Here is an 18,090-nt window from a genome sequence, read left to right on the forward strand (position 1 = left end):
ATCCCTCACTCGGAGGCCTTGGGCCCATTGCGATACCCCTGTATTGTTGTATCAAACTTTCCTTTCATTCTTTCTTTGCGTTAAAGCACTCTTTGCAAAGTTCCCGATGTCGTTGATGTTGGCTTGTGCTGCTTCCTCTAGTTCCTCCAAAAAACTTTGCCCTAAAGTTTTAAAGCGTTGGTATTCTAGTGCCGGACAGTGTCACAGCAGGTGTTCTATGTTTTCTTCTTCCTCTCCGCATTCTCTGCAGTAGTCGTTGTTGGAAATCTTCCATCTCACGAGCTTTACGCCCGTGGGGACATAACTTATGTATTAATTTATTTATAACATATTGCATAGAAAAGCAAGTATGTACAATATTTTATTTTAAAAATTAAGAAATGTAGGAAATTATCATAATTTTTCATTTTTTATTTTAACGTGCAAACCTTCAAAACCAGTAAACATAAACATCTTTTATCATTTTTTGAATTTTGTTTGTCCTTGCCAAAAATGTTTTCAAAAAGTAATAATAACAAAGTCTGTTTTAATACTGATATCTTCCAGAACTTAAAGAAACTGACAGAAAGACCAGAAGCAAGGGAAATGGGCGAAGAACACGAATGAGAAAAGCCAGTGAGAAAAATAGATGAAAGAAATCGAAGAGAAAAGTAAAGGCAGACAACGCAACATTTAAAATTTTAAAAAGTTAGTTGAAAATGTCAGTATTGGATGATGTGGCGGTAAATAAAGCATAATAGATTTTTGTTTATAGCAAAGTACAGAATATGCCATTAACTATTTTAACATAAAGTTTTTCTAAAAGTATTTTCTTATTTTTAAGTGTATGTTTTATGAATGATACGAGTACCAAATTATAGTAGAATATAAATAATATAAGATTTACATCTATCCCAAATCAATAATACTTGCAGTTTGTGTTATCTTCTCACTATGTTACGGTATCTCTTTAAAAATAACAGATGTCTGTTATGAACCTGTAGCACTAATAAACCAACTAATTTTTTAGCAAACTCTACTAAACAATATATAGTTCTTAGTTGCATCCATTTACACAATTTCCCGAAACATTTTGTTTTTTTCTATTCATTTCCATAGAAATCGTAGTATCACGTATCACAAAAACAGGACACGTCACTTTTTTGATGTCACGAATATCAAATCACCATTATAAAGCAAATTAGTAATAAGAAAAATATGTTGCTATAGCTCTTATACAATAGTAATTTGCATTTTGTTGTATGTGTATTGGAGCAGGCGAATCATCGATGATATTAAAGCTGCGTTCACATGACCCGCCCGTCTCTGTCATTCATAAAACACATCCACAGATATCGGCAGTGACGTCAATGATGCACAATTGCATATTATTGCTGTGGAATTCCCGAGTGATGAATGGTTTTTTATATGGTGTACCAAATACATTCGAAAGTTTAAAATTTTCTAAAATAATAATTTCCAATAATATCAAGAAGTTTGAATTCTCTGCTTGATATGTTTTTAACTAACTGACTTATTTAGGGTTGCTGAATTTCAAAATAAAAAATAGAGAACGACAGCCTAGGACGATAGACCTGGTTCATATGTTGACAAGAATTTAACCAAAAATTATGTAAACGTTATGAGGTTGATTGACTTTCTTAAATATATTTATACTGAAAACTTGTTAACAAACGATTTTCTATAAACTGTAAGCAAACTGAAAAAAAAACTAGAATATGTTTATCGCTTCCACACATATTTCTTGTACGTAAATTTTCTTTTCTCGACGAGTAGGAGTAGCTAAATTTGTGGCGATGAATGTTTAAAAACAGTAAATGAAAAAGGACTTTTTCAATACGTACAAAGAAAAGAGAACAAACAGTACGATCAAAAAGAGAACTGTACACTGAAATAGAGGACGGTTGGCAACCCTAGACTTATTGCCATTTTTAAATAATTGGTTCTTATATCATATCATCGGGTTTATGACGAAAAGGCGTATCTCGATTTTTGGCGATTTTGAGATATCAACGTCATGACATGCCCAATGGGTCATATTTCATAGCGAATTTGCGCATTTCAATATTGTACCTTTTTCATTTTATATTAGTTTCAAAATTTGCACCATCTCAAATACTACAATTCTTCGTTATGACGAAGAGACGTATGTTGAGATAGGGCTCTTTGTTATATCAATTATTGTTATACCAATTGTTATACTACAAGAAAGATGGAATTTGAGATAGGTCCTTTTGTTTTAAGTTATGAAAATGCATGCGAGAGAAAATCACACCATTCTACCTAATTATTTTGTGACGGTTGCTTGGGACAAAATAAAACTTCTATCATGGCAGCAGCTCTCTTTTACAGTGTGATTTTAGAGTCTGTTTCTTGCCAAAAACCATTGTTAGAATGAGCTAGACTGCACATAGCTGTATCGGGTATGCAAAAAATTGTCCGAGAATAAATGACCGAATAAAAGGAAAATTTTGATGGAAAGCAAAACAACGAAACTAAAATTGCCCTAATGAACAATTTCCCGAAATCATAATTTCTCTAAGAACATTTTAGCGAACCAAAAACTTGCCCGAAAAATACAATAATTATTATCTCATTATCATTGTCAGGCCATTGGCATTGTCATCCCTGCCAATTTTTGAAAAAAATTATTTATTGTGCCTATCATCATCCAGCGTGCCTATCATCATCCAGCATCCATACATACCTACATACATCCAGCATAAACACGTAGAATGGAAGCCGAATTTGTTATCATTGAACAGGGAAAATAGAAATTGTTACTCCACAGTTATTTGTATAAAAAAACGAATGAAGAAACATGTTTTGTTTTTGTTTAGTTTGGTTTTATTAAATGGACCGTGAGTTTAAATGCCCTCAATTAAGTAAATAATTACTAAAAATATATTAGTTAAAAAATGCATTTTTGTATAAAAAACAATATTATTAAAATAAGATAGGTAAGAGTATTTTAATTGATTATTGTCTTTGCTTCTGGAATGAAAATTGTCTTTGTTTTCAGTTGATCTAATCCAAGGCGAATAAAAGTATTTAAAAATATTTGTTTCTGATTTTTTGGTGATTTCCAGATTTTTTCTTGTATGTATGTGTTATATTTTCTTGTAAGTATTCCATAATGTGAATATTGTATTATTTTTTTTTCTTATTAAGAACACTTTACCGTCATTTTTAAATTTATTTTACATGGGCGTATGTATACTATTCGTTCGGAAATAAATTTATTATTATCATAACAAAAAGGCCTATCTCTATTAAACAACTAAAAATAAATACTTTATTAGAATTTACGCTCAATTTTTCTTCAGAGCATTTCCTCAATGTCTCCGTTTAAGTGTTAATACAAAAACACTATTAAAAAATTAAAGACTTTACATTTATTGGCCAAATAAAGTAAGTGATTTTCTTTAAATTGCTCTCCTGAAAAGTAGCAAAAATCTAGATACGCCTTTTCGTCATAAAGCCGACGATATGCAGGACTGTAAAGGAACTAAGGATTTTTTATTGTTTTTTTTAATACTCTGTAGAATAAGCAACTGCAATTGAAAACATTGTGTGATATCAAATTGTAGACTTTTCATGAACATTTTTTTAATTCTCTTTAATATTTAAATTATGACCTGCCTATAAACGATAATAGAGTATCTATACATTTTTAATGACAGTGACTTTAAAACAAAGATAAATGAAACAAGTTTAGATTGGAAAGTGCCTATAAGGATAATGTAAATATTATTTGGCGCTGTTCTTACAACGGTCGCGATCCAAAGCTTTTGATAATTTCGGAACGGCTCGGCTTTTTCCGGAATTATGTCGCCAAATATTGTTTATTCAAATTTATTATTATTTTCTTTAAATTTTATAAATAAAATACCGTTTGTTGCATATAAGAAATTTTATTTTATATAAGGACATGTATGCTTGGAACATTGGAAACTGACGTTATGCCACGATGGTTTTTGCAGTTCACAGTTCACACAGCTTTTTAGGTTTTTTAATACCACTTTTTCAAAATTATCCCGGGTTTGCGTAAATAAAATTTAAATTAAACTCACAAGATAGCAATAATTATTTTGAAAATGGACGCTTTAAACACTTTTCGGGTATTTTTTCAACGAGGGCGGTTTAGATTTTAAAAGATTTTATAATTTTTGAAGATTCTGTCTCTGACAAGAGAAAATTCTCTCTGTTCTTGTTTGCGGTTGCTCTTAGCAACTATTTTTCCTGGTATAACAAACAGATGAATAATTACATTTTTTATATAAGAAGCTAAAAATCAAGTAATTTAGCTACACATCAACAAATCATCAAAAACGGCCCACTACAATGAAACTATGTGTCCGTTTGGTTTGTGCAGGTCAATGTCGTTAAAAAATACAAAAACATATATACTTGGTAGGAAAATGTAGTTAAACTGCCTTATTATTTTTTATAAAATCAAATTTTTAAAGCTAAAATCCCTTTTTAATAACCTATGTCAGAATTTATTTATCCATTTTCTATATTCAGTTGTTATTAATATCTATTATTGTGAGCAATGGAATTTTTGATATTGTCTTTATTTATTATTAGTAGTAACAAATAGATGAACTAATTACATTTAGCGTGAGTCATTCATAAAATAATGATAAACATACTTACGTTAATCAATGGGTCTCTAGATGATTGATAAAAATGCGAATCTATGGCATCCCTGGATTCGTACGCTAGAAGGAGAATTATCTGAAACAAAACAGACTATATTTAGTCAAATGCCTATAACGTATAAAATAAATATAATCTGATAAAAATAAATCTAGATCTAGATATTAAACTATTTTATCAAAACGCCAGATGAGAGGATCTTGGTGGTGCGAATTTGATTGGCCAAATGATCTTAGAAATTACTAAGACCAATCGAATTGACAGTTATTGTCACTTGTTTTCTATGTTTTTCTTTACATTTCTATTCAAGTATTTTCTACATATTTTAATATCTCTATAGATTTGAATATGCTATTCTTCCACTATTTTCCGTTCAATTTGTATTCTATAATTTCCAGCATATTACCGATTTACGGTGGACATCAATTATTACAAATAAGAAATAAGCCTGCTTGAGGTGAGAGCTGTTAATAGCAGAAGAGGGCAAGTTCCAAACTTAATTTGTTTAAAAATTAATTTTCTGTATATTTTTCTATTCGTGAATTTTTTTCGATATTTGAATAGTTATTAAGAATAAGAGAGTTATAAGAATCAGAGATCAGAGTAAAAGCGGTCCAGCCATTCTTGTTTTATTTATAATGTAGTATATATGTCGCACCCACTTAGTGTAATTGTCCGTTTCATGAAATGGATATCCACTTCGCGAACTGAAACCTAACCAGTTCGCGAACCTAACCTAACCAGTTCACAAAGTGGATATCCATTTCATGAAACGGACAATTACATTGAGGTGCGACATATACATATAGATTTAAATTGTTTCACAATTGACAAAAATTGTTTTAGGACCACTGCATCCACTATATGTTTTATTTATTACATTGTACAATTGCTTCGTAAAACAATAGACAATTTTTATGCAAATCATTAGAGAAGAATATGTTTAAACTCAATCATCTTCTAAATATAGATTAAATAAATGAAGATATAAAATAAATGTAATATATGAAGATATTCTTCAATAAATACAAAATAAAAACTTTAGTTAAAATTGGTAGCTGTTTACTTACTTAAATAACTATGAGCTGGTCACTAATCTTGTTAATGTATCGTTTCTGACTAAATCTATTTCAGTTTTATCCTGGTGCATTTATTGATTTGCTAGCTAGTGATTCCCAGAACCAACAAAAGTCTATATAATTTCTGAATGGAAGCAAGTGATTGCCATTACACACACACTGGAGATTGAGATTTGAACTCTCATAAAAGAAATATCCGCATTGTTTGTTGTTTATTAAGAATGAATAAGAAGGCGCATGATTAATTCATTAATGTTTGTCCCGATAATGAAAATTAAATGTTTATGAAATTTTAAGAGGTTAATCATATCGGAGAATTAAAATATAGATAATAGGGAGTCTTGGTTTCTCTGGCTTTTAGTTCTTTAAATGACATTGATGTCAGCTAAAAACAAAAGGAATTTAAGTATAATTAGTGGAACTTTAATTAATTTGGGTAAGTACAGTTTTTTACCAAACCAAACAGTCTCTAAAATGATGGAGTAAGTAGTTGACCATGGCACGGAGATGTTGATATTATTGATATCAGACAGAGTTACGAAGAACGAAGGATAGAAAAAAAAAACGAAATTTTAATTTTTTTTGTAGCTGGGCAACAACACTGGCAAATGTGAGGATGTTTGTAGTTTGTGTTATAGACCATTGACAAGAGCTACATGGAGAGTTCGGTCACCAAGTTGTTAAGCTTTTTAAAAAGGATAGGACTGGAGAATGTAGCCTATAGAGATCAATTTTGGGGAAAGAAATTAGTCCTCAGATTTTAGATATTAGTTTTTTGATAAGAGCCCAGTACCAAAGTTTACAGAATAAAAATATTCTCTAAACTTTGCCAGTACTTTTCACATCTCTATAACATTATGTTAATTTTTTAATAGTAAAAATGAGAATGTGTTAATAATGTTAACAGCTATAAATCTGTCATAATGGTCTGATTGTTTAATTCTGACATTAACTTGTTTTAACCCCCGGCGCGATGAAGAACAATTGAAATAGTTAGCAATACTGTGTTAGACAATTTTAGTACCGTATGATCGAATAAAAACGGCGTCAGCGATGGCTATGAAATGAAGATCGCTCTTATTTTATATGTAAAATTATATGGGAAATGTCATCGATCGTCATTTCATAGCCATCGCTGACGCCGTTTTTATTCGATCATACGGTATTAATGATTGATATTCGGTACTGTTATTAAAATAAATTATCGATCAAAAATTTTTAGCAAATTGCTAATGTTTTTCTAAAAAAACTCTAAAATAATAAATTCCTTCAATAACTATACAAGATATTCAGAACACAAATACTAAATAAAAACAGAATAAAGTAAATAAATAATAAAACGTATATTTAAAACATTCCCCATTTCCTGCTGATTAAAACTAACGAGAAATTTCAATAAGCACGTGAAGAATGCTTGACCAGAACTGGTCGTCCGTGTACATGTGTGTGTATGTCTCGACCTTACAATGTTGCATAATCGCAGAACTAGTACACATGCACATATAGACTCGTATTACTGGTCGAGAACTTGTCCCTTGTTCAAAGATAAGTCGAAGAATGCGAGGAATGTCTTTCTCCGTGTATACGGCCTTACGCAAATATTTGAGATCGAAGAGTAACTTAACTATACGGGTTCTGTTCAAAAAGTTCGCGATGTTTAACAGGAAATATCGTCAGTATTGAATGATATTTCGTTCGATATAAGCTAGAGGAAATACCAACTGATTTCTAAAAAGTGGCTCACTACTAAACTTTTTTATTTTTTTCAGATAAAAAAAAATTGGTTTGTTAGTATATGACAAAAAGTTGAATTCGATTACTTCCTGTTTCACTGGAAATGACTACAACTTTTGATTTTTAAATTATATGTACTATCAGTATTTTTTTACTTTATTTGATAGTGACATTCTGAATAGAATGACATCTGTCAACTTTTGACATTTACAATTAAAAAAATAGCATTTTAACTTTCAATTTAGAGTGTCACGACTATAAATGTAACAATTTGACTCAAAATACCAAGTGTGGGGTACCAAATTATTCGTAAAAAAATGCTTTTTCCAAATATGCTAATGAGCTACCCTCGTTTCATTTGAAAAAATTGAGTTATGACTAAAATCACGATTTGGGCATATTTTAACCGGCCAGAACAAGACACGAAAAACATTCAAATCAACTCAATTTTCTAAGGCATCTTGATTAAAAATTAGTGTTTTTAACAAAGTCCATTCTAGCTTGATATTTAAAATACGATATTTTTCAGCAAAGAGAATGAGACATTCAATTTTAAAATCGAAACATTCAAAGCAGTCAAAATTAAAAGAAAACAAATATTCACTAAAAAAAATTGAAACTAGAGCAGTTAAAACTCATTCGTTTAACTTCGTGTCAACTGGATAATCACTTATAGGAATAGCGGCTAGATACTTGAATTTTAATTCGATAGTTTTCATTTAATGAATAAAATTTTTAAGATTTTTCATATTTTCCTTTCTTTGTAGACTAAACGGTAACTAAATTTCGAAATTTGAAGATTGTGAGACTTCTAAAAGTACCTTAGAAATTTGATGATTTATAAACTGTAAGGTATAATTTTTAGTTATATAGTATAGTCCTCTTGATCCTTGAATTAAAATTCTTACTTTATTCACAACGAAGTTACAAGGTGTAAAAACTGTTGTGTCACAATTGCTTCGAGAAATGGATGACGATAATTTCAAAATTTTAGAAAGTCGGTACCTAACCTACCCACTAAATGTAAGGTAAACATTATATATGCATATGGTTTCCAATTTTCGGGATCGGGATCCAGTTTTGTAATCCCGGGATGGACTATCAGAATGAGAAATTTAATCTAAAGAAATACTTAATAAAAATTAATTCAGCTACATACAGGGTGCGTCTCAAAAGTGGCTCACCCCCTATAACTTTTTTATTTTTTCAGATAAAAAAACGAGATTTGGTATGTTAGAATGAGTGGGAGGGGGTTAATCACTGCGACCTTACAGATCTATTGTGTCCCCCTTTCTTGAGTTATAACTCATCATACAGTTCCAGGGCTTTGACAAAAGCCAGTATCTGGGACGGTTTTATAGAGGGTAGTTCTCCATCTCCAATATCAGTCGTACCAAAGTTCATGGCACGAATGGTTGTCGTCTCGGCGCACTCAGTGATGAGGTGTACTGGTGTTTCCCCATTTTCCCCACAGAATCTGCATTCGCCGTTTCTTCTTAGTTTCAATCTACTGAGGTGTTCATTGAGGAGACCGTGTCCTGTTAAAAACCCGTGACAATTGATCGTTATGACAATTGAAGATTGTTCTTACTTAAACCCAGGAAAATCTGTAATTTTTCTTGATCGTAAGCCCTCAGAAACTTCTTCGAGTGTCTTAGACCGTTGCAAGATTCCCATTCCAGGTATTTGGTATGTTAGTTTATGACATAAATTAGGATTGATTGACATATTCAATACTTTTTTGTCACTTCCTGTTTCACCGGAAATGACTACAACTTTTGATTTTTAAATGGCACGACCCTCGGTTTTTTTACTTTATTCGATAGAAAATGACACTCTGAATAGAATGACATAACACATGTCAACTTTTGACATTTTCTCATATGGTTTATTTGAAATTGTAACATGCGGTTCATAACGACAATTTGGCTCGAAATACCAAGTGTGTGGTAACAAATTATTCGTAAAAAATGCTTTTTACAAATATGCTAATGAGCCACCCTCGTTCTATTTGAAAAAATTGTGTTATATGATTAAAAATACGATTTGGGCAAATGTTAACCGGCTAGGACAAGATACGAAAAATATTAGACGATGAAATCTATTTTTCTTAGGCTCCTTGATTAAAAATTAGTGTTTTTAATACAGCCATGGCACTCTAGATTGAAATTTAAAATACAATTTTTTTTAAACAAAAATGTCAAAAGTTGGTATAATATGATATGTAATTTTATTCAGAGTGTCATTTTCTATCAAACAAAGTAAAATAATACCGAGGGTGTCCCGGTAACCATTAATATTTAGTAAGTAAAAGAAATACAATTCTTGTTGAAAAAAAAATATAGCAAACACGCAAATATAAATTTTAGATATTGACGTTCTGCTTAGTATAAATGAAATATGACCTTTGAAAGACATAAGTCTTTGAAGTGTATAAAGTCGAATCATTCTAGATTGGGCATATAAATTTTTCGAGATTTTCAGGATCCCGGGATTTAATGTCGATATTTCGGAGATAAACATACACCGGGATCCCGGTTTGGAAACCCTACCATATAATGTGGAAAATAAAATAAAATAAATATTCTAAATGATGATTCAATTGTGGTATCATGTCCTCTTCAATTATACTAAAAATAGCTATTTTCCCACCAATTGAATCATCGTTTCTCCTAGTCAACGCCTATATAAGACCGCATTCCACACATTTTTTCCAAATAACCTACATTTTAAATAGTTTAGTACTTAGAATGGTGTTTAATTCAAGGGAACTTTTTGATATTACGTACGGTACACGTGATGTAAGCTGTTCCAATTAAACGATTAATAGATATAAGGCTAGCTACGGCGTTAACACGTAGTTTTGCATACAAATTGTTAGGCGGTAATACCGCAAGGGCCATTTATACATTGGCATTTTCGATTTTTCCAGCTAGAAACGGGATTAAAAATTCGTTCTCGGAACTGATACGATAATGAATGATAATAATATATGCTTGATTATTACTTGATATTTGATATTTTAGCCATACGAAGAGAGCAAAAGTATTTTAAATAATAATATTCAATAGTTTAAGGAATTTTCTAGGCAATAACAGATTTGCATTACTTTTACCTTTAAGCAATACAACTTATATTTTTTTGCAACTTTTTATAATTTTCCTAATAGATATGTGCGGATTACTAGGTATAATTATTTCAATATACCAGAAAGGTCCACAGACTTCGAGACATAGGAAAAATCAAGTCCATTTGAAGCGTGTCGCAATTTTCACACCTTAAAAAATTAGTTTTTTTATAGCTATAGCAACTGCAGCGACTATGAAAAAAGATGTGTGGTTTTCATTGAAAATAAGGGCACCTGTAATTCATTTGAGAATGTTATAAATCGCTAAAAGAGGTTTCAAATCTCTTGGATTTCTATTAATATTAAATAAATTTTATTAAAAATTGAACTAAAATTGTTAGAATAATTAAAAACAATTCAAATTCAAAAATTGTATCAGTCAAATTCCCTCATTTAAGGTGAATATTAAAGTAAATATAAATACAGCTCATTCTAAGCTCTACTTATCTTTAAGAAAAATTTAAATCATTGGTGCCGTTGGGCCTTAATGCCATTTCGAATGAATAATAGTATTAATAATGTACATTATAATAATAATAAAATTTATATCATAGTGTGTATTAAAACTACTAAAACACTTTTAAATTGGTATTATATTAAAAACTTTTGTTTTTTTAATCCAAAAAAAAAATAAAAGTAACAAATCTCTCAATCAAAATATTTGTGGTCCTGGAAAGGTCCTTTGTTGTCACATGTTCGTCAAGGTAGGTAATGGGTAAACGGTAAAAAAACAGGATAATGAAATTTGGAAAATTACAAAAATTGTTCAAAAATGTGTGTGCCTCCCTCTTGCATTAAACAATAACCTAAACGATCATAAAATCCCCTCTCTCTTCACATTGGATAACATATCAGGGGTGACAGTGTCAAAGGCATTAAATATTTTCTGCCACTGCTTCAAGTTTTGAATTTCTTCATGGCCTTAAATTTTATGTTTTATGTACCCCCATAAAAAGAAATCATTCACCGAGAGGTCAGGTGAAATTAAACGTCAGTCTAAACAAAACTGTCATTTTTAAAACTTGTCAAAATTTGGACACACGCTAAATGGACTTGATTTTCGTATGTCTCGAAGTCTCTGGACTTTTCTGTATGTAGTATAAATATAAATAAAAAGATAAAATATGTATGTATTAATATAATTACCATACGATAAAAAAACGGCGTCAAAAACGGCTGGGAAATGGCTATCGATGATAATTTTGCAAGGTCAAGCCCTAGACGTGATTTACTTTTGGCCTGTATTCTTTTTTATTTTTTAACGGAGTTAGCCTTAAGAGAAGGCCGTAAATGAATTCTCATATACAGGGTGGCGCACAGGGTGTCAGTTATAAAATTTTAAAAAGTGAGTAAGTCATCAACACATAATGTTTTTATAAATAAAACAAATATTACATACTATTTAATATCGAATAAAGAAAGAACCAAATACAATAGAAATAATAAAAATCAATTGTTAAAAAAATCTTAGCAGTAATCGTAATTTCAAATGTAAATAAAAAACAGAGGTTTAAAGAGCTTACACGTTTCACTTTAAAAGATTTGCGACCACCCATAATATATACAAGTACGTCATCATCAACATCGCATAAATGCTAATAGTAATAATTGTTACAGATACAATTAAGCAAATAAACAATCGTCGAACTGTCATCTATAATAACTCTGGTGTGTATATGCATCAGAGTGCAATTTCATGCAGAGTCACGGGTTTCATTTCAACACTGCTCGGCATGGAAAATAATTTTTTTTAAACACTTAAAAGTATAATCTAAGATTTTCATTTTTAATCAACGTTTTCTCATACACACTCAGATGCAAAAAAACGCAAAGGAGACATTTTTGGTCAAATTTAAAGTGTTATATTTTTGCTATTTTTAGCCCTATTTTCATGTATTTTTTACCAAGCTGTATATAGTTATATCAACTTTAATTCGTAAACTCAGCTTTTTATAAACTTTAGTATTTGGTATATTATACAGGGTTAATCGAGGAGTTGTTTTTTATCCTAACTTTAAAACACCCTGTGCAATAATTTCGGCTGTAAATTTTCCTAAAATATTATTTTACGGTCAGAACCATGATTCCTGAGCAATTTGTTTTTTGATTAATGTCAATACATGCTTTGGTGAATTTAGAAGAGCGAAATGAACTGATAACGATCAATTTGCAATTTTTTTAATTGTATTTATATTTTGATGTAATTTTTTAATATGACGTGACGGTTTTGATGACTATTGTCGTAACGTCATATTACACTGTATTGGATACTCTATGCTAAATTAAAAGAAAACGTAAACAAATATTAACGGTACAGTCCGGGTTTTAATAAACATTAATAACGATAACAGAACTAACGATATTAAAGAAAACATCTGTAATACCCAATACATACAACTCATACACACAGAAAAAAAATGTAAAAAATACCCTAATACTTTGTATTGCCGCCCTTGGGTGCTATAACTGACTATATACGTCCGTTCATACTGTCATTGAGGCTGCATGTATCATATTTCGTTGTTTTTCCATTCTTCTTTAAGGACCAAGCGAAGTCCATTTTTTAATGAAACTGGTACTGCTTCGCAACCTCTAACCATTATGCCAAGCATTTGCTAAACGCCGAACATGATGGGCAGTTCACAGTAGTATATAGTTCACAATAATCACCAAAGCCGCCTTGTCACATTGAAAAATAACTTCAAAAAAGAAATGATAATTGAACAAATTTCGAATTGTTGGTAGGAAGCTGATTTCGTCTTAAAAATTAACCAAGGCATGTATTGACATCATCCAAAAAACAAAATGTTCATAAGACATGGTTCTGACCGCAAAATTATATTTTAGGAAAATTAACGGACGAAATTATTGCACAGGGTGTTTTAAATTTATGGTAAAAAAAAACAACGCCTCGATTAACCTTGTATAATATGCCAAATACTAAAGTTTATAAAACTGAGTTTACCAATAAAAGGAATATAATTATATCCTCCTCCTCCTAGGTGCCTTCTCTGTTGAGGTTGGCGATTAATATGGCGTATGACTCTCTGTCCAGAGCTCGGTGAATAAGAATGCTACGTTTTCCATCGATTTTTCCTTCTATTATGAGCTGTATTTCTTCATATTCTGAGTGCCGCATTATATGTCCAAGGTAGGAAGTCTTTTTGATTTTAATTGTGCCTGTTAGGTGTGGACGAGTTTTCATTCTGTCTAAAACTTCACAATTTGTTGTTCTGGAGGTCCAACTTATCCTCAGAATCCGACGATACATCCACATTTCAAAAGCATTAAGGCGTTTGATGTCTTCTTGTTTTAGCGTCCAAGTTTCGCATCCATATTGAAGTAGGGGCCATATATAACATTTTAATATTCTTAGCCTCATTGGTATACCTATTCTGGGATAGCACAAAAACTTCCGCATGTTGAGGAAACCAGCCCTAGCTATTTCTATTCTTCTTCTGATTTCTTTAGAGTGGTCTAGCTGGCTGTTTAATTCCCTGCCCAAGTAAATATAACTCCGCGTGGTTTCTATATGGACGTCGTTTACCATTATGTCGGTATTTTCATTGTCTTGTGGATGTCTGTCGAAAATCATAGTTTTTGTCTTGGCGGTGTTAATCTCTAGAGTCTAGATCTCTGATACTTTCTTCTGTCAGTTTGTCCATTAGGGTTTGCAGCTGGTCTTCGGATTCTGCTAATACCACGGTGTCGTCTGCATATCTTATATTGTTTACAATTTTTCCATTTATTTTAGCCCCTTCTGGACAATTTTGAAGAGATTTTCGGATTATATATTCGGCATAAACGTTAAACAATAATGGTGACAATATGCATCCCTGTCTAACACCTCTTTGTATGTCTACGTATCTTGTATTTCCTTTTTCTGTTCTGACACAACCTTTGTGATTCCAGTATGTGTTCCTTATAATGATAATATCTCTCTCATTCAAGCCTACTTCAGTGAAAACTTCTACTAATTTTTCGTGCTGTATTCGATCGAACGCTTTTTGTAGTCAACGTAACATACGTACAGCTTCCTTTGGACTTCCATGTACCTCTCTATTAACGTTAAACTCAGGATGGCTTCTCTTGTTCCTGTCCCCCTTCTAAAACCGTATTGTGATCTAGTAAAGAAATCATCACATTTGCTGTATACTCTATTGAATATTATTCGCATAAAGATTTTCGCTGCGTGGCTCATCAGACATATTGTTCTGTGGTCTTCGCATTTCTTCGCTTTATTCTTTTTGGGTAAGGCTATGAAGGTAGATGTTACCCAGTCTTCGGGGATTGTTCCAGTTTCATATACTTTATTGAAAAATTGGGTCAGAATTTTGATGGCATTATCGCTTATGTGTTTGAAGTGCTCTGCTGTTATTTGATCTTCGCCAGGTGCCTTATTGCTTTTCGTTTCTCTGATTGCTTTGATGACTTCATCTTTTAATATGGGTAGATGGTCTCCTTTCTCTATTTCATAATTATATACAGCTTGTTAAAAAAATCATGGAAATAGGGCTAAAAATAACAAAAATATAACACTTTAAATTTGCCAAAATTTTCTCCGTTGCGTTTTTTTTGCATCTGAGTGTATTTTGTTCATAATCCATATTATCATTAACGCTTTTATTGGTTGTTCTTTGTATATTTTTTAGATCTATATTTTGTATTATTTCAATAATAAAGTATTTTTTAAAGTGTTCAGTACTTTTCTGATCTGGTATTTTTTCAATTCTTTTAAATATTGAATAAGACAGTTATAGGAGTTTAAATATACGGAGCGATCAAAAATCATTGAATTAGTCGGCTAATATGATTTAGCTTGTTTGGTTAACAATACATTTAAGAAATTGGAATATTATTAATTCATCACTAGCATTAACATACTAAAAATTCGTTCTGCATAACAATGTGACACTAATTAAAACGAGATGAGAAACACACGGATTTATTCTTTCTATATTAAAAAATATTGGTTAGTTAACGTGCTCGTAATAAGTTTTGATAATAAAAATTAAGGTATCATAAACAAAGTTTTAATCCGTAGAAATGCTTATTAGAAGGTATCCAATATACAATGAGGTACGTTTGAAAATAGTAGTATATTTTATTTTAATAAATTTAAGAGGAAAACTTACCCTGTTCTCCTATATGGGCTTATAATACAGGATGAGTCTTAAATAAGTGCAAATTATTTTAGTCAAGTCTATTAGGTATTTTTCGCGAAAAAAAACTCATAGACGTGTTTCTGGAGTCGAAATATATCACCCCTAAAAATATTTGCACTTATTTAAGACTCACCTTGTATATCCAGCTTTTAGTTTTTTTAAAATACCTATTTTGATCACTCTTATTCAGTGATATATTCTATAAAAAAATGACTATACCTTATAGTATTCTTTTAAGGTCACTTTATCCATAACGCACCATATTTCTGGCCCTCTCAACATTCCTCTATTTCTTTATGGTTCACACGCGCACTTTCCGCATTCCTCAGTCAATCTTAAAGGATGTCGAATGTCCTTAGCGCCCGTCCAGTGCCGTAGTACGTCTGATTCTGATGGAATTCTCCTAGACGTAGTACTGCGTGTAGTACACTGGATCACAATTGGCCACTAGCCGCTACCTCACCACGCATCAATTGTCACCTCCATCGTCACGACGGACAACGTTTCACAATGAAATACATACCCGTCTAGGGATGTCCATTTCGAGAAAAAAATATCGATAGACACATTTTTCCACAATAGCTCCTTTACCACTTTGAATAAGGTGGTGGTATCACTAAAAAGATTAAAAAAGAATTCCAACGCTCTATCCATGTATTCAGGCATTATAACAGTTCATAATTACATTTTTCCATCTATGACAGTACTGTTTGACGTTTCAATTGACACATTTGAATTTGATTTGAAATTTTGCGGATATGTTGTGCTCTTTGGATTTTGTTTTATTTTATTTATTTTACAATTGGTTTTGTTTAGAGGTAGTAAATGTAGAAGGATATTGTGACAAAATCTGCATATGACTTCTATGAATCCCATAGACTTAAATCCCTAATGAGCTTGCAAAAATTGCCCTGTTAGTAGATCTACTAAATCAAGAAGGATATTGTGGCAAAATCTGCATATGACTTCTATGGATCCCATAGCCTTAAATCCCTAATGAACTTGCAAAAAATGCCCCGTTTGTAGATGCACTACAGCTTTGAAAGTTCTTCTACCTTCGCTTCTTAGATCTGCCTTAATATTTGACGAGGGGTATGTAGTCTGTCCAACAATTCAGGGACGATTTCGACAGACGACATACAAAAAATTACAGAAAAAAAAATTTGCTTGTGCATTAAACTGCCAGGTACAACTGTCACTGTCAGGAATCCTCCCGTTGCACAGAAAATACTAGGCCTGGTATTTTTTTACTATTATAGAGATTTGTTCAAATAATTCATGTAAGTATGTAAGTAAAAGTAAGAATTAGTAAAATAAGTTGCTCTACTTAATATTTATTTTAGTTTCAATTATTCTTTGACCTTATGAAATATATTTTGAGTAAATTTTATTCTTGGTTTGAGGTCAGGTGTAAATAAATATTTTAGAGATTTAATCAATTAATTATTATTTATTGATAAAACAAAGCAATTTCATGGCGTTTCGATCGTTAACTTGGCTTTTTTCAAAATGAATATCTTGAATTATTTAATCTTTGTCAGAATTAATAATATTTACGTATAAAAACAGTTAAAAATACAAAAATAAAACAATAATGACTTACCCTGAACGTAGATTTGTTACTTGTAAAAACATTCTAATTTTTAAAAGTCAATAAAACGTACACACACACAGACAACATATAAGGTACATAATAGAATTTTAACTATTTTTAAATAGCCTGATGAACGGCTATATTCCAGCACTGCCTGATATTGTTTACTAATATTATTCGTTTCTTGCTTATCACTTACCGCGTTGGTGTTTTTTATGGCTATGGATTCTCAACAGTTCCTTGTTTTGTATTGAACTGAGCCTTAATAATTTTTAGCCTTTCAAAATTAAAAGTATGCCCAGTTGACAATTCATGTTTAGTCAGTTCTGTTGCATTTTTTTATCATATTTATGTCCTTGCATACGATTTTCTAGATATTGGCAAATCTGCCCAATATATACACCATTGCAATTTTTTTATTGGCTGGGGTTTTAATTTTTAGTTTTGAAAAATGTTGTGACGTTAGATTGTAACTTTAATGACTACAATGTTATATGTTTTGTATAATTTTTGCAGTGGTTGTGATAGACCACTAATAAAGGGTAAGGCAATGTAGCTATTGATTTTATTTATTTATTATTTCTAGAGTTAATATTGTGAGACTTCGAGTTGTAAAATTTGTAAACCCTTTTTTTTTAAAATTCGATTTACTAATCTCAAAAGGTAATTATTTGTTTGAAGTGTTCTTTTGGCTTTTCCTATTGCTTTCTCCCTCTATTCCGGATCTGA

The 18,090-nt window shown here is 31.2% G+C and overlaps 1 long non-coding RNA gene across 1 annotated transcript in view; it reads right to left on the reverse strand.

The window, feature by feature from the left end:
* Nucleotides 1-4,661: 4,661 nt before the first annotated feature.
* The window catches only part of LOC115889703, a 126,534-nt gene continuing 113,105 nt past the window's right edge, over nucleotides 4,662-18,090 (reverse strand). Inside the window, exon 6 of the long non-coding RNA XR_004051491.1 lies at nucleotides 4,662-4,740. This is a non-coding gene — a long non-coding RNA (uncharacterized LOC115889703). The remainder of the gene's footprint in view (nucleotides 4,741-18,090) is intronic.

This window comes from Sitophilus oryzae, unplaced genomic scaffold (genome assembly GCF_002938485.1).
Source record: "Sitophilus oryzae breed Bouriz unplaced genomic scaffold, Soryzae_2.0 scaffold_829_pilon_pilon, whole genome shotgun sequence".
Taxonomy (NCBI): domain Eukaryota; kingdom Metazoa; phylum Arthropoda; class Insecta; order Coleoptera; family Curculionidae; genus Sitophilus; species Sitophilus oryzae.